The 27,878-nt window shown below is 43.6% G+C and overlaps 1 long non-coding RNA gene across 5 annotated transcripts in view; it reads right to left on the minus strand.

Annotated features, from left to right (window-relative positions):
* Positions 1-27,878, minus strand: part of LOC144315557 (uncharacterized) — a 70,123-nt gene that overhangs the window by 11,815 nt on the left and 30,430 nt on the right. For 4 of the 5 annotated variants that reach the window (XR_013381274.1, XR_013381272.1, XR_013381273.1 and 1 more), the window contains one exon: positions 8,265-8,363. This is a non-coding gene — a long non-coding RNA (uncharacterized LOC144315557). Of the gene's footprint in view, positions 1-3,922; positions 4,078-8,264; positions 8,364-27,878 lie in introns of all 5 variants that reach the window. The other variant, XR_013381276.1, reaches the window with a different exon arrangement.

Genomic DNA, 27,878 nt, shown 5'->3' on the forward strand with positions numbered 1-27,878 from the left:
CTTGTGTCCTGATCCCGGGATCCTGGATCGAGTCCCATATCAGGTTCCTTGCGGGGAGCCTGCTTCCATCTCTGCCTCTCTCTCTCTCTCTCTCTCTCTGTGTCTCTCATGAATAAATAAAATATTTTAAAAATAAATAGATAAAATAAAAATAATAAAATAAAATTATTGTTATAGCCATCCTAGTGTCATCGCCTGTTTTTTCTAAATAAAGTTTTATTGGAACATAGCCATGTCCATTCATTTACATGTCTATGGTACTTTTGATACAATGGCAGAGAGTGTATGACCCATAAACCTAAAATATTTACCATGTGGCCCTTGAGAAAAAGTTTTCTATACTCTGGTTTGGACGATTAGCCCTTCTTTTTAATTTGTCATTTCATTGGACAGCTCCCTCAAATAAGACCAACTAGTATTACGACCTTGGATAAGTTAACTTATTTTTAGTCTTACATTTCCTTATCTGTAAAAGATACAGTAGGAAAAAAAAGATATACAGTAGGCCTACTTGATTTCTAAGTTCTCTTTTGGAACTTTATAATAATCTGAAAAACTATGGTACTTCCATGATGGGCAATTAATTTGCAGTTTATATTTTTTGTAGTCTGCAACTTGCTCGGCTTTCTTCTGGCTTAAATTAATGGTTTTCTCCATAATTCTCTTTGATCTATTCATCAAGCAAGCATAGGACAGTAGCCAGTTCCCAGCTCATGCTGTTCCTTCTCTGTACCAAGATGCAATGATTTGGTGGGATTGTCCAGGAAGGTAAGGACAAGCAAGCAAGTGAAAATTCCTGGCTCCTCTAGCAAGGAGAAAAGAAACCCTATCAAAACCAAATGGGGGACTCCTGGGTGGCTCAGCAGTTTAGCTCCTGCCTTCAGCTTAGGTTGTGATTTCAGGATCCAGGCTCGAGTCCCACACCGGACTCCCTGCGAGGAGCCTGCTTTTCCCTCTGCCTGTGTCTCTGCCTCCTTCTCTGTGTCTCTCATGAATAAATAAATAAATCTTAAAAAAAACAAAAACAAAAACAAATGGCATCAGGGGCACCTGGTGGCTCAGTTGGTTAAGCATCTGCCTTTGGCTCAGGTCATGATCCGGGCTCCTGGGACTGAGTCCTGCATCAGGCTCCCTGCTTAGCAGGAAGTCTGCTTCTTCCTCTCCCTCTGCTCCTCCCCCCCTCTCGTTCTCTCTCTTTCTCAAATAAGTAAACAAAATCTTAAAAAAAAAAAAAAAAGTCTTCATTAATGGTTTCTAAAATACACAGCTGTGCCCAGTTTAAGAGAAAGGGAAGGAGGATAAAGGGAAGGAGGGATCCCTGGGTGGTGCAGTGGTTTAGCGCCTGCCTTTGGCCCAGGGCGCGATCCTGGAGACCCAGGATCGAATCCCATGTCGGGCTCCTGCTGCATGGAGCCTGCTTCTCCCTCTGCCTATGTCTCTGCCTCTCTCTCTCTCTCTCTCTGTGTGTGTGACTATCATAAATAAATAAATAAAAATTAAAAAAAAAAAAAGAAGGAGAGAGAAAGAACAGACCATTTCATGGTATGTTGCTAAAGGAATGCTTGATGGGATGAGCACTGGGTGTTATTCTGTATGTTGGCAAATTGAACACCAATAAAAAATAAATTTATTATTAGAAAAAGGAATGCTGACATTAGACACCTCATATTAATAACCTATTTACCTCCTTAGAAGGCTGTAAGGAGGAGTGAGATACTTAGCAGGCATCTCAATATGCCAAGAGTTGGGTGTGGATGAGACCCCAGGGAACACTGTAGCCCTGCCCCTCACTTTCAAAATGAAGAAACAGAAGTCAAGTTCCTGGCCCACATTCACTGAGGGACTTGGCTGCAAACCATGGATAAGCCCAGGTGCCCTGACTCCAATCCAGAGAAAGGAGGTACCAGTGTGGACAGAAGAGCGGATGCTTTGTAACTCATCGGATGACATGTATATGGTGGCCAGGAAGTAAGGGGGATGTTCTGCTGGTGTGACCATTCTGACACCAGAATAAGTGTTGCCTGCAGTGGTCAGGAAGGACATACCTGGTCCACGGAGAGCTGTAAAACATACCTGGGCATTTCTTACCCTTGGGTCTCTAAGATGGTTTACATGAAGCCACACCAAGAATTGAGCCCTGTGTTACGGTTTACTCATCAACAAGCTGGAGTGTAATGGGTAAACAGACTATACACACTCCAGAGAGGGCTCAGAAGGTGGGTGTCCAACCTTGCACACACAGAACCAGGTGTTCTTAGCCAAGTACAGCGGGTGTACCCAGCTTGGCCAGGTGTGACTCAGTTGAACCAACTTCTGTCATCAGCAAGTCCTGCCCAAATGTCCCCTGTGATCCCACCAGCGGCAGCACTGAACTAACTGCTACTTGATATGAAGCTCTTGTTATTATTGTGGAACATCCTCTAGTTCTGAAATTGCTCCAAGTTCATTTTCTCGGGACGCCTGGGAGGCTCAGCGGTTGAGCGTCTGCCTTCGGCTCAGGGCGTGATCCTGCGTGGGGATCCCCACAGGGAGCCCGCTTCTCCCTCTGCCTAGGTCTCTGCCTCTCTCTCTGTGTGTCTTTCATGAATAAATAAAATCTTTCTTAAAAAAGTTCATTTTCTCCCCAGCTCTACTGAGGCATGATTGACAAAAATTTTATCAATTTAGGTTGTATAACATGATCTTTTTTAACGCGTACCATGAATGTGTGGATTGATATATGTGTCCATTGTGAAAGGGTTACCACAATGAAGTTAAGGAACACATCCACACCTCAATTAGCTAACTTTTTTTTTTTCAAACTTCATTTTTAAAATCCAGGGCCACCTGATCCCTATTCAGGTGCCCTGACTCTCTTGCTGGTCCCCCTCCTTCCTCTCCACACTTTTGCACCGTCTCCTCTGCTGGAAGGCACAGGTTCTATATTTCGGCCAACTTCTACAAATCTCCCAGGACTCAAGTCCCATACCACCTCCTCCAGGAAGTCTTCCCTGACCCCATCGCTTTCCCATCTCACATTTACCACAGCATGGATCATACCCTAACATGCTTTCCCGTTTACTTGTCCTCCGTCACAGCGAGTCTGTCTCTGGAGGCCAGACACTGGCTCTTCCACCGCTGCCTCCCTCACATTTAGTTCCCTAGCGACTTGCAGCAGGCACTCCAGGATGGAAGGGATGAAGGAATCAGTGATCACGGGGTACCCGCCTCTCCCTGTGAGCACCCTCCCTGATGAGGCTCTGGGAGGGGGCTTCCCTCATGGGTGCTTTTCAGAAGAGGGCAGACTTGTCCCCATGACCCTGCTGGGGTGTGAGCCAAAGCTGTCCTCATCTGGCTTTTGTTCAATGGTCACCACCTACGCAGTCCCTCGGCTAGAAACCAGGGCGTGATTCTTGGCTTGAGTTTTCATACTTGCCTCAATAACTTCTCTTCAATTCTCCCACTGTCACCTGCTACAGAGGGCATGTACCCCCCAGAGATGAGCTGGGGAGCCAGCCTCCTGACTGCGCCTCTTCCATAGCGCCTGAACCTAACTCCGGAGCCAGCGCAGCCACATGGCTCCCCTCCTTAAAGTCTCCCTGGCTCCCCGCCCCAGCGATCTGCAGGCTCCCCCCCACCACCACCACCGAGCCTCCGTTCTCCCCAGGTGCCCACTGATGCCACCTGCCCACTGGAAGTCTCACACTCTCTCCTGACTCTGGGCCTGTATCTGGTTGTCTCAATTTCCCCCCTCCTTGAACCCCTTGGACTCTTCCCCAGCTCAAAAATCACCTTCTCCGTGAGCTTTCCCAGTCCCCCCACACACTGAGCAGCCCCCTCCCCCTACCACCAGTCTGGCCCCTCTGGGAGCACCTCCACCTACCGGACTACCTTCTCCCCAGTTACCTGTCAACTCCCCAAGGGCTGTCCCTGCTTTACTCACCTCTGCAGCCCTGACAGCGAACACCCTGATGAGCAAGAGAGTTGCCTTTAAATGGGTATCCAGGCCAACTGGGCCTTGGGGTCCTCCTTAGGCAGGCGGTCCAGGGAGCAGAGGGCAGGACTCTAGCCCGAGGGAGGCGCCCCGGGCTCGCGCTCCTGGTTGGAAGCCAAATACAAACATAGGCAACACCTGCCTTCTACCACCTGAGAGTCAGCTATGGCTCTGCTAATTTTGCATGCAAAACAGCCGCATATCATGCCCGCCCAGACCAGACCAGACCAGGCATTGGTCCTGTTAGCAGAAAAGGGACAGGGCTGAGTGGGGAAGTCTGGGTGACAGCAGCAGCTGGGCAGCAGAGGAGGCCAGTGGCTGGTGATGAAGGGGCCCCAGGCAGCGCTTGGTGGGACTGCTACACTTCTGGCCCCGCTCGGCTGCTATCACCGAGCAGGAGTTCCATCTCATTCTGGCAGGACACATTCGTCTCCCCTTCCCAGCCAGCACCTTCTGGGAAGCATTACGGGTTTCCGGGAAGGCCAGGCCTGGGAGCTGCGGAGACCTGGGCCTGGGTCCCAGCTCAGCCACTGCTAGCTGTGTGTTCTCAAGCAAGTTACTTAACCTCTCTGGTCTTCACACTCCTGAAAAAATTAGGAATTAAAAAAAAAAAACTTATTTCACAGGATTATTTACTCCTAGAGAAAATATTTTTTGAGTCATTTGTATCATCTCTTATCTAGTCAATGGGAATATATAAGTCTTTAAACATTAGTTCCTTTTCTTTCTTCTATTGATTCCCTAGTCTAAGCCCAGAATCCTTAGAGAAATCCCCTTCATTCCTTCTCTCCTCCAGGGCATGTTATATTTCCCCCAAGGAAAGATCATCTGATAATAATAAAAGATCATCTGATTAGTATTATATATATATTTCTATATTATATATATTAAATATACACTTCTATATTATATATAGAAAACTAAAAAGTGCTCTTATATTATCGCTATTCTGTAATGTTTATAATAAATATAAATATAATAGTAACACATAATACTTGTGAGGTATTTCCTATGTGCTAGGCACTATTTGAAGTACTTACATACATTTACTAATTTAGTGCTCTTAACACAAAGAGGTGGAGATTTTACAGGTAAGGGAAAGGAGGCCCAGAGAGCTCAGTAAGGAATTTGTCAAGGTCACGCAGCCAGTAAGTAATGAAGCTGGGATTTGAACCTGAGCAGCCCAGTTCCAGCCCATATGCTAGAGATCATACAGTTTAGCCCCTCTGGACGATAACTGCGTCTGCCTAGCTGTCTCTCTCCCCAACCCCTTCTTTTCTCTTCTCTCTTCTTCTCAGCTGAAGAAACTAAAGGGCAGGCACTTAGGGCAGGGTTAGGCGACATGCTCAACGTTACGCGACTACTATGGCATTTGTCCTGAGCCCCCTCCCTGTGCCCTTCCTATGACATTGGGCAACCCTAGACAATCACTATGAAAGCAAATGGCTGAAATTAGTTACTATATTGAGTAAATCATTTATACGACTTTATAATCATTTGAATGTATCAGATCTGATGGTTAAGAAAAATATATTTCCATTAGATACCACAATGTTTTTGTTTAATTAACACCAATCTGAAATGCATTCTTTGTTTTTGCTAGTGTTTCAATTTCCGCCCCCAGAAATATTTGTGCTGTTGTCTTAGTTTCAATTAGCTTTTGCTGTTTTCCTTGGACTGGGTTGTTTTGATGGGATGGGGGCGGAGTATTTCTAGTCATCTTCGAAGCTCTGCATCCCCAAAACCACAGGAGCCACAGCTCAGAGATGACATCGACTTCAGTCAAAACAAGCCCAGGGTGCTCCGTGAGCTCAGCAGCACTGTGTCTCAGTGGCAGGGTGACCCTAAAGCTGAAGACACCCAGGGGCATCCTGAACACCAGGAACAAACCTTCCCCTGAATCTTCATGAACTTTGCTCTTGAATCGACTGGGGTCCCCACAATCCAGAACCTAAGTCTCCGGACCAATGCTTTCTTGTGTCAAAGGGGTTCATGACCCAGCAGATGAGAGTAAGTGGGTGGCATGGAGAAACTGGGGCTTAAGTTTACAGAGGGCAGGGCAGCTGGTGAGACATGGTGGGAAGAAAACTTCAGATAGAAGAATTTCCCAGCTCACCTGTACAAGTCAATGCATTCTGAGTTTTGATTTCCTCATCTGTGAAATGGGAATAATAATACTTGTCTTGCTTCTTCCCCAGGGACCAAATGAGGAAATTAAGTAAATGGGATCAGTTTGAAAACTATGAAGCGCTCTGGAAATGTGATCAGCTATATTATTGCTCTTCTGTAAGGTTTATAATAAAGGAAGTAGCATTTCCCCAGAATAGCATATATAAGAGTGATTTCCACTAAAATGCACTAGAAAAAAAAATGACACAGCTCATTATGAGAAATATCTATTGCATTTTTAAACCTAGGAAAAGAGGGACAGCTTTGCAAACATAATAATAACACAACAAAACACAACAAGGTAGTGCTGGATGGGGACTTACCCATGGGCACCAGCCCTAAGTGTTCCAGACACCTGGAGGATGGTAAGGCCAGTGACATGCGCGCCATGGAAGAGGCAGCTCCTCTATGCGCACAAGGCTGGACCAGACAGAGTCACTGGGGCTCCTGCCCCAGGGTAAGGGTAACCCAATGTCAAGGCAATGTTAGAGCACACTATGGATATGTTGAAGACCCAACCCCAAAGTGGCCATATTTGGAAATAAGGTCCTTGAGAGGTAATTAACATTAAATGAGGGCATAAGGATGAAGTCCTAATCCACTAGGACTGGTGGCTTTGTAAAAAGAAGAGCTGTCCCTCTCCTTCCCCCCATTCCCTCTCCCTCAGACAAAAGGCCACATGAGGACAAATCAGCCAAGTGCAAACAAGGAAGAGAGCTGTCACCAGAAACCTAACCCTGCTGGAACTCTGATCTGTACTGCTGGCCTCCAAAACTGGAAGGAAATAAATTTCACCCAGTCTATGATGTTCTATTATGGCAGCCCCAGTAGACGAAGGCAGTGACAATGTCTTCGTTTTGTTTTAAAACTAAAAAGAAAATCAGGTTTTCTTTAAAATACTCTGAAATTGGGGATCCCTGGGTGGCTCAGCGGTTTAGCACCTGCCTTTGGCCCAGAGCACGATCCTGGAGACCCGGGATCGAATCCCACGTCGGGCTCCCTGCATGGAGCCTGCTTCTCCCTCTGCCTGTGTCTCTGCCTCTCTCTCTCTCTCTCTGTCTATCATGAATAAATAAATACAATATTTTTTAAATGGGATCCCTGGGTGGCGCAGCGGTTTGGCGCCTGCCTTTGGCCCAGGGCGTGATCCTGGAGACCCGGGATCGAATCCCACATCGGGCTCCCGGTGCATGGAGCCTGCTTCTCCCTCTGCCTGTGTCTCTGCCTCCCTCTCTCTCTCTCTGTGACTATCATAAATAAATAAAAATTTTAAAAAATACTCTGAAATTTCTACCCATATGTCAATAAAAACGAGAAAAACACAATTCCAGTGGAAAAGTCTTACTGGGTACACTTTTGTCTCAAGGTGATCGCTTAGAGAAAAAGTGAGATTTCACAGTAGCCTGCCCGCCCTTTCTCCTCAGAATCAGTCTGCTCTCTCTCTTTTTTTAAAAAATATATTTATTCAGAGAGAGAGGCAGAGACACAGGCAGAGGGAAAAACAGGCTCCATGCAGGGAGCCTGACGTGGGACTCGATCCCGGGTCTCCAGAATCACACCCCGGGCTGCAGGCAGCACTAAACTACTGCACCACCAAGGCCACCCAGTCTGTTCTTTTAAAAGTTCACAAAATCAGGGGCACCTGGCAGGCTCAGTTGGAGGAGCGTGGGGCTCTTGATCTCGGGGTCAGGAGTTTGATCCTCATGTTGAGGGTAGACTTAAATAAAAATTTCTTAAAAATTCAGAACATTAGGGGGCACCTGGGTGGCTCAGTGGTTAAGCATCTGCGTTTGGCTCAGGAAGTGATTCCGGGATCCGGGATCAAGTCCCCACATTGGGCTTCCTGCATGGAGCCTGCTCCTCCCTCTTTTCTATGTCTCTGCCTCACTCTCTCTTTGTGTCTCTCATGAATAAATAAACAAAATCTTTAAAGAAAAACATTAAAAAGTTCACAAAATCAAAGTAAATAAATAAATAAATAAATAAATAAATAAATAAATAAAAATAAAAAGTTCACAAAATCAGAGGATACCAGAGTCGCAGAGGATCTTAAGTGTTACTGGTCTAGTCGTGCAGCAAAGCTTTAATTTTCATTCCTACAGTGAACACACTGAAAACTCACATTTTGGATTTTGACCACCTGCCATCATATCCTGGCTCTCTCGCTTCTTGGCTGTGGGACTGAGAAACTTGAAAAATCTCCAAATCCCAGTCTTCTCATCTGTAAAAGGGGAATCATAACAGCATCCAGCTGTTGTAAAGAAGAAATGAAATAATGTACCCCAGGGGAGCGTCTGGCACCCAGTGAGGGACCAGTTAATGTTAATTTATTACTATCAATCTTAGAAAAGTCAGACCCAGGATACAAAATCCTCTGCGATGAAGCTAAAGCTACAGACCTCCCATTGGAGAGTCAACCCCAGGGCCTCCCCGCCCGCCAATTAGCTATCTATGGCTCACTAAAGCCAATTAACTGAGTTTCTGCGGAAGGGGAGGAAAAGCATTAGAAGTGAATGAATAGAACTAATTTAATGAAATCCAATTCAGGAAATCCTTTCGCCCAAGACAAGTGAAGCCATTGTCTCCATGACACAGAAAGGTATTATTTGTGCAAATGGGCCCGCTGCTCCACACAATGAGCACCCCTGCTGGAGTAGTGTGCAAAGGGATGTCAACAGAGAGGCTTGCAGGGTGCAGGCCACTTCCCAACTTGGAGAATGGCTGGCCCTGGAGGATGCAGAGGATGCACCCTAGGCTACGGGGCATGAATATGGCCCAGCTTCCTGGAGCGCCAATTTTATGGAGCAAAATGCAAACATTTGCATGAATTTTAAGACAATGTCTTGGGACGCCTGGGTGGCTCAGCAGTTGAGTGCCTGCCTTTGGCTTGGGGTCTGGGGATCAAGTCCCACGTCGGGCTCCCTGCATGGAGCCTGCTTCTCCCTCTGCCTGTGTCTCTGCCTCTGTATCTCTCATGAATAAATAAATAAATTAAAAAAAAAAAAAAAAGACAAAGTCTAATACCAGAAAGAAGAACTTTCTGGCATGTCATATTCTGTTTCTGGCTGAGCGTCCAGTCCCGCAGTTGCCTGTGAACTAGGCTTTGCCAGGGAGCTCTGGGGCAGGGGGAAGAGCCCAGGACCTGGAGGCCAGTGCTTTCTGGACTATCCCAGCAGCCTCCCAGCTGCTTCCTTCTTTCCCACAGAGCGATCTTTGTCAAACTGGACAGGCTCAGCCCCTCCTCCCTGAGGAAACATCTTCCACACCTCCCTCTGGCCTGTGCAATGAAGTCCATGTTTCTTTAACTTGTCACAAGGCCCCACAGCCTCACTCCCCACGGCCTTTCAAACACCTGGCTCCCTCCACACCTCAGCCCCCAGGTCTCCAGCAGGCTTTCCCTGTCCTTCCTGGGCTCCCCTGCAGGCCTGCAAAACCCTGCTGTGGGAGAGTTTGTTAGCAACCCCCTCCCTCCACCCCCTCCTCCGTACCCCCCACTCGTCCCCTACCTCCCCTACCTCTGTCTCCCTCCTGACCCCCCACCCCTGGTGCCCAGAACGCAGAGCGAGGTTTACCACCCTGAATACGGTCAGCACCCAACTCCCAGGATTCAGGGGCAACTCAAATTCCTATTTAACTGGCCAGTCCGTAGGTAGGCGCTATGACTAGGATTCTGTTCTCATTCGCTTTTCCAGTTTGCAGAGAAAGTTTCTTGATGAGGTTTGAATTGCTCTTTTGAAGTGAAATCTCAGCAGATTTCATTTCCAAACAATTAAAACAGGAAGTGAAATTCTAAAGTGCACTCCACTGTGACAAAAGTCACATTACGAAACCCAGATGTCCTTGTCTGGTAAGTGGCTCCAGTGGCAGGGGTGGCATGACTTCCCCGACTGCCCGCAGCTGAGATTCCCTTGAAATTCAACCCAAAGAAGTTCTCAACGCGTTTATTTCACTCGAGACCAGCAAGACGTCTGAGGGTCTTGGATGCCAAAGGAAGCCCCTGCAGCCGAGTCGGATGGCGGGAAGAAGGGGCTGCAGCGAGCCAGGCCCGTGGAAAAAAAACAAAGTTTGGGGGAGGAAGTTTGGTGTCCCCGGGCAAGTTCTGACTTCACTAAAGCAGCTGAGCTAAGCTCTGCCCGCGTGTTCCAGAAAGAGGGACAAGAGAGAAGCCTGCCTGCCCGCACAGCAAGGCGGAGAGAGCGGACACCCTGGGCGCTGTCCCGCTCCTGCAGCAGCCCGGCCGCCGGCTGGCCCCGCGCTTTAGCGCCGCCTCGGGCCCAGGCCGTGATCCTGGGGCCCAGGGGTCGAGTCCCGCCTCGGCTCCCCCGCATGGAGCCTGCTTCTCCCTCTGCCTGTGTCTCTGCCCCTCTCTCTCTGTGTCTCTCATTAATAGATAAATAAAACCTTTAAATAAATAAACAACAAACCAACCGCTGCCCACTCTTATCCCAAAGAATCTGGCAAAACCTGACTTGCTGTCAGGACAGCACCAGTTCTCAAATGCTTCTGGTTTTGTCTGATCCTATTCATTTCTTTATTTTGTTGTTGTTTTGCTCTTCCCACAACCGGAAGTGAACAATCATCAACAAACAAATGAACTACAGAAAAAGAAATCAACAGCCACACCGGGGGGTGCGGGGCACAGGCGCCTGTCCCAAATGTTGGGGTTTTTTGCTTTTTTGCTTTTTGTCATCCATCTATTCATCTGACAGTTACTAAGCTTTATTGTATGGAAAGTCACTCACTAACACAATGGTATTTTTTTTTTTAAGATTTTATTTATTTACTCATGAGAGACACACAGAGAGAGGCAGAGACACAGGCAGAGGGAGAAGCAGGCTTCCAGTGGGGAGCCTGATGCAGGGCTTGATCCTGGGACCCTGGGATCAGGGCCTCAGCTGTAGGCAGACGCTCAACCCCTGAGCCACTCAGGTGTCCCAACAGTAATGGTTCTTTTTTTTTTTTTTTAAGATTTATTTATTTATTTATGATAGACAGAGAGAGAGAGAGAGAGAGGGGCAGAGACACAGGAGGAGGGAGAAGCAGGCTTCCAGTGGGGAGCCCGATGCAGGGCTTGATCCTGGGACCCTGGGATCAGGGCCTCAGCTGTAGGCAGACGCTCAACCCCTGAGCCACTCAGGTGTCCCAACAGTAATGGTTCTTTTTTTTTTTTTTTAAGATTTATTTATTTATTTATGATAGACAGAGAGAGAGAGAGAGAGGGGCAGAGACACAGGAGGAGGGAGAAGCAGTCTCCATGCAGGGAGCACGATGCAGGACTCGATCCTGGGACTCCAGGATCGCGCCCTGGGCCAAAGGCAGGCGCTAAACCACCGAGCCACCCAGGGATCCCCAACAGTAATGGTTCTTATGCTGTAGTGCTTAACATTCACCCCAAGACTTACTAAAATGCAGACATGGGACCAGAATCCCCCAGTTTCTGCTTGTGTAGAGATGGGTTGGGGCACTGCAATTTGCATTTCTTAAAAATTCCCATGTGTTGCAAATATTACCAGCACTAGGAGCACAATGTGAGAAGCCCTGCCTGAATATATCCACCGTCAAATCCCTAGAAGGCCCAGAACTTAGGCGATGGTTCAATAATTACTCATTAAACTAAATTGGAGCTACTTTGAAACACTCCTGGACTCTCTGAGATAACAGGTCGGCTTGTGCAAATATTTACACGTGTTTTCGGCTGAGACAGACGCAACCCTGCAAAGAACAACTTAATAGAGCACAGTGCTCTCATTGTGTGTCAAGTATTCAGTTGAGAACAGGGTAATTCGCAGCTGATTTAGTGGTGAGTCGACACAGGTGTGGACATCCTGGGAATTATTGAGAAAAATAGGAAAACTACTTTCTCATTTTTACCACCTGTGCCTGCAGGCTCGTCCTCCTTTACTCTTTTTCATCCTTCCTCTCCACCTTGCCCTTTCCCTACTCTCCCTCTTCCCCACCCTCCCCCCTTTCCTCCATCTCCACAGGGCTATCAGTGAATATTTGTACAAATACTTCGAGTTCTTTGGAAGAGAGAAACTGTATTGTTGCCAAATGAAATAAACAATTCCTCTGTTCTTTAAGAAGGTAGATAGGGCAATAGTATAAAAAAACAAACACCCCAGCCCCCCAAGTTGTCTTCCTTCTAACATCTTATGTATCAAACTTCAGGGTAAACAGAAAGGCTCACTTTTTTTATGACTTTGAAGTCTATAGTCAAAGGTGATTTGTAGAGTGGGTTTACCAGTTGGCTATTTTATATAATACTTTTATACTTCTAATGGTGGCTCGTTTTCTATAAATAGTGTCATATCAAATATCTTCTTGTGTTCTTGAGTTCTCTCACTATTTTCAAGTTTTTTTATTGCTACTCACCAAGTGGCAAACCTGGAGAAGTGTAAATTACATAGGCTTATAATTTAGCTTTTGTTCCCTCTTGGTTATCTTGCAAAGAGAGAAAGTAACTTTATAATTCTTACAATTTGAAAAATATTCATCAGCCAGGGATCCCTGGGTGGCGCAGCGGTTTGGCGCCTGCCTTTGGCCCAGGGCGCGATCCTGGAGACCCGGGATCAAATCCCACGTCGGGCTCCCGGTGCATGGAGCCTGCTTCTCCCTCTGCCTGTGTCTCTGCCTCTCTCTCTCTGTGTGTGACTATCATAAATAAAAAAAAAATAAAAAAATAAAAAAAAAATATTCATCAGCCATTAACTTATTTGTATTTCAGATTACCATTCCAGGTAAAAAGTAAGTGAGCATTTTAAGTGCAATGTGTCTCTTATACTTCAATCTGGTTCTTTTTTTAGTGTTTTGGTAACTTTTTTTTTTAAAGATTGTATGTATTTTAGAGAAAAAATGTGCAAGGGTGGGGAGAGGAGCAGAAGGGAAGAGAAAGAGAATCTCCAGCACACTCCATGGTGAGCATGGAGCCCTACTCAGGGTTTGATCTCATGGCCAAAACCAAGAGCTGGATGCTTAACTGACTGAACTACCCAGGTGCCCCCTTTTTTAAAGCTTTCTTTTCATTAATCTTTAAAAGATGCACCATATATATGTACCCAGTGGGGGAAGCTACAAAGGCACCTAATGAAATGTCTGGTAGCAGATCTTTTTAATATACCTCTGTATCGGAATCACAAATAGCACATTTAACTACAGGAGCTCTAAAGTTTAACCTTAGCTTTAACCTTGTATATAAGGAAAGGTTGACAATATAAACTGAAGCTGTCCTCTCATTAAGCTGCACAAATAATCTAGAGGGTGGCCATCAACCACTCAGAGGCTTAATGGAAAAGAAACAGACCTCCTCTGCTTCCCAATACACAGCATCCAAACCAAAATCAGAATGGTTCATATGAGAGCCAGAGAATATTATTAGCTCTACGGTCCCTACACACTTTCATAATGGTGAATGGGAGATCCTAGAAAAGTGTACAATCTCCCAAAGGTCTTTCTTGTTTTTAAGGATAAAAGATAGGAAGAGATGACAGAAGGATAGATGATAGACAGCACCTATCATTTATTGAGCACTTATTGCATGATAGCTGCTGGGCCAATTGCTGAATCTTTTTTTTTTTTTTCAATTGTGGTGTAATTCACATGCCATAAAATTGACCCTCTTAAAATTGTACAATTCAGTATGGTTTAGTATATTCACAAGGTTATGTGACTATCACCACTATCTAATTCCAGAACGTTTCCATCACCTCCACAAGATAAAACTATTATAAAATTAATTTTCTATGTAACAAGATAAAGACAATTTTGACCTCTTAGTGGTGGTATAAGAATTCCTTACAGGAAGAACCTTGCTTTTGCTGAGGAGATGTTTTAATAAGGTCAAGTTGCAGAGCAAGCAGAATGTGACTGCATGACAGAGGAAGAACTCACTGTGGCCTCCTGAGAGCAAGGGGCCGAGGGCAGGGAGAAAGGACCATGCTGGAGCAGAGGTTCTATTCAGTTCACTGATATAGCTCCCAAATGTCTGGAACAGTGCCTGGCACATAGCATATGCTCATTACGTGTATGTTGTCTGGTTTCCTTCTACATGTATTAGATTTCAGGCTCTAGTTATATCCATATCTATTAGAGCATGTTTTATTTTATTTTTAAGATTTTATTTTGTTATTATTTTTAAAGATTTTATTTATTTATTCATGAAAGACACATTGAGAGAGAGAGGCAGAGACACAAGCAGAAGGAGAAGCAGGATCCCTGCGGGGAGCCCGACTTGGGACTCGATCCCAGGACCCCGGGATCACACCCTGAGCCAAAGACAGGTGCTCAACCACTGAGCCACCCAGGGATCCCGAGGACAGGTGCTTCTAACAACGAGTGTACAAGCTCTCTTAGGGCCTAAGAGGCAAAGCAGGCCCTAGGGGGTATGTCATTTCTGAGACAAGTAAGCAGAAAAGGGGAAAGGGACTTTGATTTGGCTTGGGTACTTATACCAAGTATAATCCAGGTACATAGATAAAAAAAACTATTACCTACTTAAGACATACAAAAATTTAGAGGAAAATACAGGCGACACTGTATATCCAGTCTCTTAGCTTAAGAAATAAAGCAACTTTAGCCCTCCCAGATCCCACACTTATCTTACTCTAGAAGTTACCACCGAGACACATTTTTTAAATCATTTCTATGTGTGTTTTAAGATTTTCTATGGATGATAGCATGTATATGCATTGTTCTGCAACTTGTTTTTTTACCCAATATTGTATTTGGGGAACTTATCCATGTTGACGAATGTAGCTCTGATTCCTTTATCTTAGTGGCTAAATAGCACTCCTTTGTATAAATATATCACAATTTTAAAAATTCTCCTGTTGATGACCATTTCAGTGGTTTCCAATATTTTGCTATTATACGCCATGCTGTTAAAATAATCTCTTCTCTCTTTCCTTGTGCATATATAGAAAAAAATCCTAGGAAATAAATTACTTGACTTGAGGGTATATACACTTTAATTTTTTTTTTTTAAGTAAGCTCCACACCCAGCATGGAGCCCAATATGGAGTTTGAACTCATGACCCTCAGATCAAGACCTGAGCTGAGACCAAGAGTTGGATGCTTAACCAACTGAACCACCCAGGCACTCCTACACATCTTTAATTTTGCTAATGATAACTCAGTTGCTTCAGTGGTTATATCAATTTATTTGTTTATTTATAAAAAGTTTTTAAGATTTTATTTATTTACTCATGAGAGACACAGAGAGAGAGAGAGAGAGGCAGAGACACAGGCAGAGGGAGAAGCAGGCTCCCTGCAGGGAGCCCGATGTGGGACTCAATCCCGGGACCCCAGGATCACACCCTGAGCCAAAGGCAGACACTCAACCTCTGAGCCACCTAGGTGTCCCAATTTATTTATTTATAAAATTTATTTATTGATTTAAGCAATCTCTGTGTGCAATGTGGGCTAAAACTCATGACCATGATATCAAGAGTCACATGTGATATCAAGGCTGACAACTGAGCCAACCAAGCACCCTAGTTGTACCAATTCCACTTTCATGGTAGTTTGTTCCCAGAGCTCCATATGGTCCCTAACCTTTGAAATTATCAGCCTGCTTTTTTTTTTTTCCAATTTAGCAAATGTGAAGTGTCATCTCCCTGTGGTTTTAATTTACATTTCTCTGATTACTGGTGAGGTTGAGTATCTCTGCATATATTGGTCATTGTCCTTTTAAAAAATCTTTTAAAGATTCAGGATCACACCGTGAGCCAAAGTCAGATGCTCAACCACTGAACCACCCAGGCATTCCTAAATGGTATTTTTTAGATGTTTATTACTGGCATATAATAATGCAATTGGATTTTTGATATATTGATATTATGTCCAGCAACCCACATATGTTCTTAAAGTTAGAACTTTAACGTGTGATCTTCCTGCCAATTCTTAGTGCTTCTTGGACACAAGGGACTCGTTTCAGTTTTCAAACCTTCCTGTGGATGATTTTTCAAGTCAGTACTTTGCAGAGTGTCAGGCATATTGCAGACACATTCAATAAGTATTTGTTCAATAAATAATGGTCAAAAGAAGATATTTGCATTTGAAGAATTATGCATTTCTCTATGATCTGCAAGTTCTGTATTCAGCTATGTAAGCATTAAGAATATGATATATGCATCTCCTCTCTTCCAATTTTATATAGGTAAGATCTGCTTGAAATAAATATTGAGGGCAGCCCCGGTGGCTCAGCGGTTTAGCACTGCCTTCCGCCCAGGGCGTGATCCTGGAGACCTGGGATCGAGTCCCACGTCGGGCTCCCTGCATGGAGCCTGCTTCTCCCTCTGCCTGTGTGTGTGTGTGTGTGTCTCTCTCTCCCTGTGTCTCTCATGAATAAATGAATAAAATCTTAAAGAAAGAAAGAAAGAAAGAAAGAAAGAAAGAAAGAAAGAAAGAAAGGAAGAAAGAAAGAAAGAAAAACATTGAGGGATGCCTGGATGGCTCAGCAGCTGAGCATCTGCCTTCGGCCCAGGGCGTGATCCAGGAGTCCTGGATCAAGTCCCACATCGGGCTCCCTCCCTGTGCCTGTGTCTCTGCTTCTCTCTCTCTCTCTCTCTCTCTCTCTCTGTGTCTCTCATGAAATAAAATCTTAAAATAAGAATAAATAAATAAAATCTTTAAAAAAAAAAAAAAAGAAAAATATTGAGAGCAACCCTGGAAAGAAGAGAAGAATGGAATACCACAAGTTGATATCTAGGGGGAGGTGAGGAGAGAGCACTGTTGCTAGGCAACCGACTTCATTCCAGGCAGTTCTACCAGCAGCATCTCCTTTCCCTCCCTCCTCTTCGTCATCTCCTCCTCTTCTCAGGTTATAGACTGAGATCTACTTTCCCTCTTGGAGAAGGCATGTTGGCACTAAGTTCAGGTTGTGATATAGTGTTCATTCTGTGATTATAGACCTGGATTGTTCAGACCTAAAAGGAACCTTAGAGACACAGTGGCCCTGTCTCTGAAACCAATTATCCCCTGATGAGGAACTCATAACAGAATGTGGAATCAGATGGGAACTTCAGGGTAGGAATTATGGGTTCTGCTTTGGTATTTGAAGTGATTGTGGAATATCCAACATGCATACCGAGAGTGGCAGCAGCTGAACTGTTTGAAGAAACCTACATTTACAGGTCATCAATTCTGTGTGAGTGGAGGTTGATGTCAAGACAGCAGACAAATCACTGCAGAGGGTTTGTAGTGTGAGAAGAGAAGAGGCTGGGCATGGAGCTCCGAATATACCACCTCTTAGAGGAAGGAGGGCATGGCCAGAGGAAGAGATGCCCGTCAAGGACGCCTACGGGAATGAGCTGGAGCAGTAGGAGATGAAGGAGGGCAAGTTTTTGAGAGGAAGTGGGAAAGGGGCAAATGCCAAGGAGAAGTCAAGGACTATCAGAGAATGGACTTAGTGCAAGACGACCACAGGTAAACATGATTGGTGGATGAGTTCTTTGCTTGTGCCCCTTGTCCTTGGAATGATGAGGCCCTGATCTGGCTGGTTTGGTCAAGCCACTTAGCCTCTATGGGTCTCTGTTTGCTCATCTATCAATCTGGACATGCTAACAACCTCCTTCAGGACTGTTCTAAGGATTACTAAAAAGATTCTCAGTGGGATCCCTGGGTGGCGCAGCGGTTTAGCGCCTGCCTTTGGCCCAGGGCGCCATCCTGGAGACCTGGGATCGAATCCCACGTTGGGCTCCCGGTGCATGGAGCCTGCTTCTCCCTCTGCCTGTGTCTCTGCCTCTCTCTCTCTCCCTCTGTGTGACTATCATAAATAAATAAAAATTAAAAAAAAAAAAAGATGCTCAGTGTGTTGGTGATATCTCTACCCTTCACTCTTATCTTTGTCTTCTCTCACCCAAATCTCACCCTTGGAGCCCATCTGACAGCCTCATATCTCCCAGATCATCTGAGTTTCTCTCTGCAAATTCCTTTCTGCTAATTCCTAAGTGTTTTCTGAAAACCTTATTCTGATTCAAGCATTGCATGGTAGGAGAGGGCTGCACGGCTTCCCTCATCCTGTACTCCCCAACCCTCCTGCAGAAGCACAACCCCACCCCATTCAGACCTCAGCCATCCCTTCTGAGCAACTTGTATTCTCTGGAAGTTGAGGGAACAAATGAGGCAAATGTCTCCTTGAAGATACACTGTCCTTTGAGTGATTCTAAACAAAGATATTATATAAATAAATAAATAAATAAATAAATAAATAAATAAATAAATAAACAGATATTCAATTGACCCTTCTGTTTTCTCCACTGAAAGGATGTATGGTTGCTAGGAAACCAACAATAGGTGTTAACCACACCTGGCAAGAAAATGCTCCGAACCTGAAGAGGAATTATATTCAGAAGAAATATTAGCTGCTGTTTAATGATCATATTTCAGAAATTTAATTTCACGAATACTTATCGAACTTGTATATGCAAGGAACTTGCAAAGCACGGATCTGATCACACCATTCCTCAACTCAAAGCCTTCCATGCCCTTCTATTCACAAAAGGAAGTCAAAACTGCTTGACCTACAAAGCCAGCCTTGCCTTACCACACTCCCTACTCCAGCCTCACCTGGCCACTGCTCACGCTCTTTCCATTCTACCTTATGGGTTTTCCTGAAATCCCATCCTGCTCTTGTCTCCACAATGACTTATCATTGCTTTGAAGATACTATTAAGTCCAAACAGAATGAATTGCTTGTTCCCGTTCACTGATGATTTCAGTGCATGCATTCATTCAAGATTTTCTCTACTATATACTCAGAACCTACTAAGTACTTATTTGCCTTCATTCTTTATAAGACACAGTTGGTTACTGTTCTATTCTTGGCTCTATCATAAGGATTTCCAATTGATGACAAAACTATAGCAACTGGTAATTCTTTGATTTCACAAATTATGGTCCTGACTTAATAAATACAGAGTTGAGAATTTTAAAATTTAAAAAGCAGCTAGTAATTATCCCAGAGTGGTTTTTAAAAAATTAAATACACCCTGTTACCCAATCATGTTTAGTACAGCCATGGGAAATGTCCTCCTATATCAAGGCTTTATTTGGGTTTCATTAAATTTGGATGTCCCCAGAATGTGTCTCCTTAAGAGAACAGATATTGTGTGGGTTTTTGGTTTTTTTAAAGATTTATTTATTCATGAGAGACACAGAGACACAGGAAGAGGGAGAAGCAGGCTCCATGCAGGAAGCCCCATGTGGGATTTGATCCCCAGACTCCGGGATCATGCCCTGCGCCAAAGGCAGATTCTCAACCTGCTGAGCCACCCAGGCATCCCTGAGAACAGGTATTGTTTGATGCTCCCTAGCTCATTCCTAAGGAAAGAAACGGCTTCCCCTCATGATACATAAACAATTCACTAGTTATTAGCCATCAAACCAGGATTATTAAGATAGCCAACTTTTGTTTTTCTTTGACACATGCTGAAAATTCTCTCTAAATCTCTTGGCACAAATGAGCCCCATTTCATGCAGCCCTACATTTCACTGGCTGCCACTGTGACAAAATATCTGATGGTACAGTGGGTCTTTGAATGTCTTTACTTTGCCTCCCTTAGTATGTTCCCTTGAGGTGGGGTGCATTTCCCAGCATGATCCTAAATTACAACCAGTTGTATTGCCAGAGTCTAGTGTGAAAAGCAGAAACCAATTTGAGTATTTTGGAGGGAACTTAATAGAAGGAATCCAATATGTAAGTGATGAAAGAGTAGATAAGCCAAACAGAATAGCAACAGCTGGAAGCTGCTAAAGCTGAGAGGGCAGAAAGGGTTCATGGAGCTCAGGACTTGGCATCACCTGGAAGAAGCCTATACCAAAGAGGAGAAAAAGCCATAACCAGAGACAGCCCAAGGTAGACACCAAGGGAAGAAAACACCATGGCTTCTCCCTTTCTCCCAACTCCAATCTTCCAGGAGTTTCTGTTGGTTAAACGGAAGCTACATCAAACCAGAGGGCATGAAATCTGAGAAATGTTGTTCCCTGAAATAGCAGACTTATCTAGAGGCAGGAAAAGAGCAGGGGAGAGGCAGGGAAGGGATCTGACTGCAAACAGGAACACAATCCATGTCTTGAGCCCCAAGGATGCAGCTCTGCTGCACCAAATGTTTTTTCTGATTACGTTAAAAAATCCTTTTTCTAAGGGAGAAATTAATACCTCTGCATTATAATCATGTCCCATATTTACACTTTAAGTGGTTTTCAAGGAGTTTATCTCCAATTAATAAATGTCTTTCTTTTCAATATTTAATATCCAAATACCTGCTCATAAAAATGCATCTTACTCCTATTTTTGCCAGACTTAGTCCCTAGAGGTTTTCTTGGTATGGTTCTATGTTTAGCAGAACTTTCAAGTAGCACGTTGAGAGCTTTAGGCAAATTTAAATAATCTCCTTTAAATTAGAAGGAAACTCTTAATGCACTGCAGGATCCCTTTATCGAGGCTGAGCTCCAGTCATCTGAAAGTCATTTGCCCCAAACATTCAGCATGTCCTCCTGCGAAATTCTGTACATGCTGGGAAGGTCAGAACCATGTAGTGCAAGTAGGAATCTGCTAAAAAGCACCTAGAATAAGGGGAAGCAACATAGAAAGATCATATTTCTATTCACAATTAAATAGGAGTATTAAAATCATATACTTACTTTTGGAAACTATAGTCTTCAGAAACTCTTGCCTACATTTAAGGCACAATATATAACCCCTTTACTATCATCATCCATCTTTTTTATTATAAAAATTATAAATGTTCATTATAGCATATTTGAAAAAAGAGGGAAAGTATAATAGTTAAAATTTTTGAAAACTAATAACTTCAACATTGAAAGTTAACCTCTATTCTCATTTGAATGAATGTTGTGTGCGTGGGTGTGTATAAAAAAAACCTGTGGACATACTGTACAAGCAGTTACGTATCCTGATTGTCATCCTTTACCATTTTATTCTGAGGATTTCCTCATACTGTAATTTTTCTCATCGAAAAATTATTTTAATTGGTTCATAATATTCCATTGTATGACTGTACTATAATTTATTAAGGTATTTCCCTTTTGGTAGACATTTAGGAACCACGCTGCCACTTATGTCTTGACAAGCCAACATGAAAAGACGTGGGTTTAGTTTATAAAAAGGAAGTACATCATCTTGAAAGAAGCTGGCATTTCCCCTTCTCAGGCTCTGATTATCCCTCTTAGCTTTGGTTCACATTAACTGCTTCCAAAGGCTTCTCTTTCTGTTATTTTGAAGAATAGGGGTGAGAAAAGAGGCCACCATCCAAGGAACTCAGACCCAAGGGATGGCTGTGGATAATTATCTGAGTGATAATTGTGAGGAAGATAAGCCTTGTTCTTGTTTATAAATTGCAGGTCACTGCTGACATACTTTTGAGTTTATTTATTTATTTTCAGATATATGTGTATTTATATAAAATTTAAATGTTTACATGTAACTTCATGAACTAGTGATATAAACATGGACAAAAATATAGACATAAAATTATTTTTTTTAATTTTATTTATTTATTCATGAGAGACACAGAAAGAGAGAGAGAGAGAGAGAGAGAGAGGGAGGCAGAGACCCAGGCAGAGGGAGAAGCAGGCTCCATGCAGGGAGCCCGATGTAGGACTTGATCCCAGGTCTCCAGGATCATACCCTGGGCTGAGGGAGGCGCTAAATCACTGAGCCACCTAGGCTGCCCTAGACATAAAATTAAAAAATATTTTACAAACAGAAAACCATTGTGCACGGTTCTACAGACATATAGGCATAAATATAAACAAAAATGTAGACTTAGAAACAAGAGCCTAGCCAGGCATATAGATATGGCTTTTTGTTATTGGCCCATCCTCCTTTTTCTCTTCCCTGCTAGTATTTTACCTTTATTAGGAGAACAGGTGAAGTGAAACTGCTCAAATATGACTTAACTGCTGAGATACTTCAGGAAGGTATAATTATGTGCTGCAGATATGCTGCAAAATCCCGCAAGGCAGTACGTAAATCTTCCTGAACCCCTTGTCAAGTGGCTTGCTTTCTGTAGAGATGAGAGTGATACAGAGCTGGGCGAGGTGCCTTTAAACATTCTGCATTTCTTCTCCTTGTGTGCATGCAGGCCAGAGGAACTGCTCACTCAAATGCTCTGCCTTTGCTAACATGACACACAACCAGATTTCTTGCCCAGATGAATAAATGTTGGCCTTTTCACTTGGGCAAACTTTTTAAAACAAATTTATTTTTTACTTTTTTTAAAGACTTTTATTTATTCATGACAGACAGAGAGGCAGAGACACAGACAGAGGGAGACACAGGCTCCCCACGGGAAGCCCGAGGCGGACTCCATCCCTGGATCAGGGATCATGCTCTGAGACATGTGCGTGGGTGTGCATAAAAAACCTGTGAACATACTGTACAAGCAGTTACGTATCCTGACTGCCAACCTTTACTTACCATTTTGAGGATTTCCTCATACTGCAATTTTTCTCATTAAAAAATTATTTTAATTGGTTCATAATATTCCATTGTATGACTGTACTATAATTTGCTATAACTTTCTCTGGCATTTGTAATTCATCACTCACTTCTAAGCATCGAAATATATATATACTCGTATTTGTCCATCGCTTTTATCCATCGCAAAACACCCTGAGACGAAGGCAGATGCTCAACCCCTGAGCCACTCAGGCATCCCTAAAAAAATTTTTTTTCCTAAAATTTTTTTTTAAAACAGAGAATATATGCTTGGGCAGCATGAATATGCATCTTCTCCTTGGTGTCAGCTTTGTGCTCTGCATTACTTTTCCAGGGCAGTGCTAGAGGTATCCACACTTGCCACTGTCTCCTGCACTGATGGTATGTGTTGGGAGGTAGCTAGCTGGATGAAAGTGTGTCTCAGACTGCAGACCCAATGACGTCATTCCCATCAGTCCTCTAGTCAACTAACTAATCTTCATATATTAAATGAACCTCAGTTTGAACTCAAGACCAGGTCCCTGGAAGAAACACTACGAGGCAAATAATTTTAGCTAAATTGCTGATCCTCTGGGGGCACCTGGATGGTGCAATAGGTTGATCATCCGACTCTTGGTTTCATCTGGGGTGGGGATCTCAGGGTCCTAAGATCAAGCCCCCTGTCCCGCTCCAAGTTCATCGTGGCGTCTGCTTGAGATTCTCTTTCTCCCTCTCCCTCTGCCCCTCCTGCTTGTGCCCTCTCTGTCTCTCTCTAAAATAAATAAATCTAAATCAATCAATCAATCAATCAATCAATCTGATCAGATGGAATTTCCCATCTTGGGAATTCCTAAGACATTCAACCCAGAGATGCCTGAGAGTTGATTGAGGTGTGTGTGTATGTGCAAGAGTGAGACGGAATGGAATGGGAAATGTGTGTTGAAAAGAATCTTGTCATTTGAAGGGTTATATGACAATATTCTCACAGGTAAAGAGCATGCATATCTAAGTGCAAATTAAAAGCGATGGACAGGGATCCCTGGGTGGCGCAGCGGTTTGGCGCCTGCCTTTGGCCCAGGGCGCGATCCTGGACACCTGGGATCGAATCCCACGTCGGGCTCCCGGTGCATGGAGCCTGCTTCTCCCTCCGCCTGTGTCTCTGCCTCTCTCTCTCTCTCTCTGTGTGTGACTATCATAAATAAATAAAAATTAAAAAAAAAAAAAAAGCGATGGACAAATAAGAGTATATATATATTTCGATGCTTAGAAATCCCCATTGAGTGATGAATTACAAAGGCCAGAGAAAATTTTGGCAAAGTGCCTGATTTGATTTATTTGGGATGTCCATTGGGTTTTTTTGTTCCTTTTGTATTGTTCTAGCAAACATTAATGATTTGGAGTGGGATTGGTCCCGAGTAGTCTTTACAGCACTAAAAAAGAGGAGTAAGTGAGATGATGCATAAAGAATTCAGCTCAATGACTGATACACTGAAAATACTCCACAGATGTCAAATGCCATTAGTATCCTCAACAGTATCTTCATTTGAATAGGACCTCATAGCTTACAAAGACCTTTCACATTCATTTACACTTTCAGTTGCGACAACAACAAAGGGAAATAGGCAAGGATGAGGATCCTTTTTATCTGCAGGTACTTCTACACTGTAGTTCATGATGATGACTTGCTTGCTTGCTCATGGCATTTAAATAGTCACTCAGACCTGAATTATTATAGACTTTGATTTTTGGCAAAAGCAGATAGGCTGAGTGGACAAGGGTGGCAAAGTACTCTTTATTCTAGCAGACCTAGGCTCCAGACTCCTTGCTAATGAACTGTTTGATTTTAGGCAAGTTACTTAAATCACTCAGGGTTTGGCCAATGCCAATAATAATGATAATAATAATCCCTCTGTGCCCTCTGCCCTAGGGTTAACGTTAAAGCACAAAGGAAGATAAAGCAGTCAAAATTATGTCTTTTTAGGAGTGGAACATAGGAAAGTGTTTGGACAAGACTATTCTAAATAATAGTGCACTTGCAAATTAAATATAACAATTTAAGCATTCTTACAGGGTGTTTGATATGAACATTTAACATCCCCTTTCTTCTGCTGGATCTGCTTGCAGTCCGGGTATACAGTAATCCTTCAAAGTGTTCCTAACATAGACTTACTCTCTTTTTAGAACTCAACTAGAGGCAAGTACCTCTGGGGGAAAAAAAAACCCCAAGAGGATAGCCATGATTCAGGACAGACTGGCTGAAAAGTTGCATCCAGGTCAAGGTCATGGCTCCCCATATAAGCTGAAGAGCCAGGGGCCTCAGTGTCAATGGTTTGGTACTTATGATTGCTCCAGATTAAGGTTCATCAATTTGTTTTCAAAGAGCTGCCCCGGAAGTCAGCAAGGCTAATCCGTTCTAAGCACTAAGCAATCAAATAGCCAGCAAACACATCCCACAGGGGTATGAAGGAAGAAAGCCGGACTGTCCTAATCATTTAAGAACCAGTCATAACAGAACTAATCATCCCAATGTTCTGTTGAACATTGGCACTCAACCGTGAATGGACTCAGCTTATATTCCCCTCATTTTCTTTCTTTTCTTTTCTTTCTTTCTTTCTTTCTTTCTTTCTTTTTTTTTTTTTTTTTTTTTTTAGATTCTGTTTATTCATGAGAGACACAGAAAGAGAGGCAGAGACACAGGCAGAAGGAGAAGCAGCTCCATGCAGGGAGCCTGACGTGGGACTCGATCCCAGGACTCCAGGATCAGGCCCTGGGCTGAAAGCGGGCGCTAAACCGCTGAGCCACCCACGAGCCCCTATTCCTGTCATTTTCAAAATATTTTATAAACACAACTGAAAAGCAATCTTTTTGGTTCCATTAAATGCTAGGATGAGGACTGTAACTTGAGGACTTCAGAAGGACACACCTTTTCCAAATTAGCAGGACAAGCAAGGAACAAAATAAGAGGGTTGGTTAAATCATGGGCTCAGGGTTCCCAGCCTGGCAGAGAGCTTTCCAGGGAATGCAAAGAGAGGCAGAAATAGAAGCAATATTTGGATGGGGTTAAACTGTATTTTTCTTTCCCCAAGAGAAGATGTGGCTATCAACTGCCTACTACAGTTCACCAAACTAGCACGTGTATTATACAAACAGCTGCTAAAACCAGAGCATGTGACAAATTCTTAACTTGGCTTGGCATTCTTGTCTCAGAAAATAGAGGAAGCAAGGAAGGTAAACCCGGGGTAAACCCCGGGTTTATGTTTGGTGAGGCAGAAGTAATGTGTGGGTGATATAGAAGGGTGGATGGGGTCCTGGAGAATAAAGCATATGTTTCACCTTACCCTTGTTGACTCAAAACACCCACAAAATATGTCAAAAAATTTATCAAAAAGATACATACAATGAATGAGGTCTGTGATTTGCTTCAAAATCATCCAATGGCAGCAGGGAATAGGTGGAGAATGGGAGGTGAGGGTATAGAAATTACTGGAATGAAAAAAAAAAAATAAATAAAAAATAAAAAATAAAAAAAAAATAAAAAAGAAATTACTGGAATGTCTATAAGCTGGTCATTGTTGATATGAAGTGTTAGATCCATGGGGGTTCATTATGCTACTCTCTCTATTTGTGTATGTTTGACATTTCCCATAATAATAAGTAAAACAAAACAAAATAACATATGACTCATTCCAAGGCTAAAAAAAAAAAAAAAACTTTAAAAGGAAGAATGACTTTAAAATATGACAAACTTTCAGAAAAGAAACAGCTTATTGATAGAGGCACAAACAATCCCATTTAGGGAGAAAATGTGTGTTTTTGGAGTGTGGGGTGAGAAGGCAGCATCTAAAGCAGTGTGACTCAAGTAGGAGCCATTTGGAAATTTGTGGGGACATTTTTACTTATTGTAATCCCTGGCAAGGCTGGCTCTCAGTGCTAGAAGGCCAGGAATGCTAAAACTTTCATCCGAGGAGCCCACAACTGTTTCCTCAATGCCAGTAGTGCCCCCACCGAACAGCACTGATGGAGGAGACCAAGGACCAAAGTGATCATTGAGATGCTCTTCTTATTAATCTGATCTTAAAATCAGACTGTGGTCCATAAAATCATGGTCCATGAATGGGAAGGATAAATAGTAAAGGTGGAATGAGAAAGGCCCACATGGAATTGTAAAAAGTGAGTCAAGAAAGCCAAAGACTGAGTGGTCAGCAGTATCTTTAGGTACAACAAGAATATAACATTTACAGGTTTCAGAAAGAGGGGATAATTTCCTCTAATCTAGAAAAGGTAGCACAACCATCGTTAAAAGAGAATTGGAGAGCAAAATAATAAGAGGATGAAAGCCCCACCAGGAATTTCTACCCATATCCCAACAAGGCTGCATCAGAGTCACCCTGGAAGACTCAACACTCACCTCAGCCTCTGGAAGTAATCCTGTCCTTAGTTTCTGCTTTGTTTTTTAAGATTTAATTTATTTATTCATGAGAGACACACACAGAGAGAGGGGCAGAGACACAGGCAGAGGGAGAAGCAGGCTCCATGCAGGGAGCCCGACGTGGGACTCAATCCCATGACTCCAGGATCACGCTCTGGGTGGAAGGCAGACGCTCAACCGCTGAGCCACCCAGGCGTCCCTAATCCTGTCCTTATTAAGGAAAAATCTAATAAACTACGGGCCAATGGCTCCATCGGGGGTTGAGCAGACATGACCTCTGGAAATAGTATGCCTGGTCTAGCCATGCACACTGTTGATCTGGCCCTAGTTTCAAGGAGCTCTTAGAGCTCACAACACACTGAAACATCAATTCCAAATGTCCAAAGACACCAGAAGATCGAGTCCTAAATGAGTTGCACAGACAGTTAATGGCATAAGTCAAAGAAAGGAACAACAGTGGCTCAAGTCGGTAATGGAGAAAAGGGATATAACCCTAATATTAAAAGAGGAGCAGGTTTTGAAGAACCATAGGGAAAAAAAAAAAGAGGACGCATTTGTGGAAAGTAGAGAACTGGGGAGAGGAAAGACAACGAACAAAGGCCTCATGCTTTGACCATGTCTTAGTTTAGGACTTCATGTCTACGAACTTTCCTAGCTGGCATGTGACCTTCCTGTCTCTCTCAGCCCTTGGTATTTCTGAGCTCTCCACTTCCACAGCACACCTGCCTCTGACTCATCGCTGTTCAGGCCCTCAGGTTTCTGTGTACGCTGGCCTCACATCTCTCACATCTCTTGGCCAAATGCCCTGATATCTCGACCTCCTACAAGGCGGTGTCACTGGCCACCCTTGGACAAACAGCCCAGACATG

Source organism: Canis aureus, chromosome 6 (assembly GCF_053574225.1).
Source record: "Canis aureus isolate CA01 chromosome 6, VMU_Caureus_v.1.0, whole genome shotgun sequence".
Classification (NCBI taxonomy): domain Eukaryota; kingdom Metazoa; phylum Chordata; class Mammalia; order Carnivora; family Canidae; genus Canis; species Canis aureus.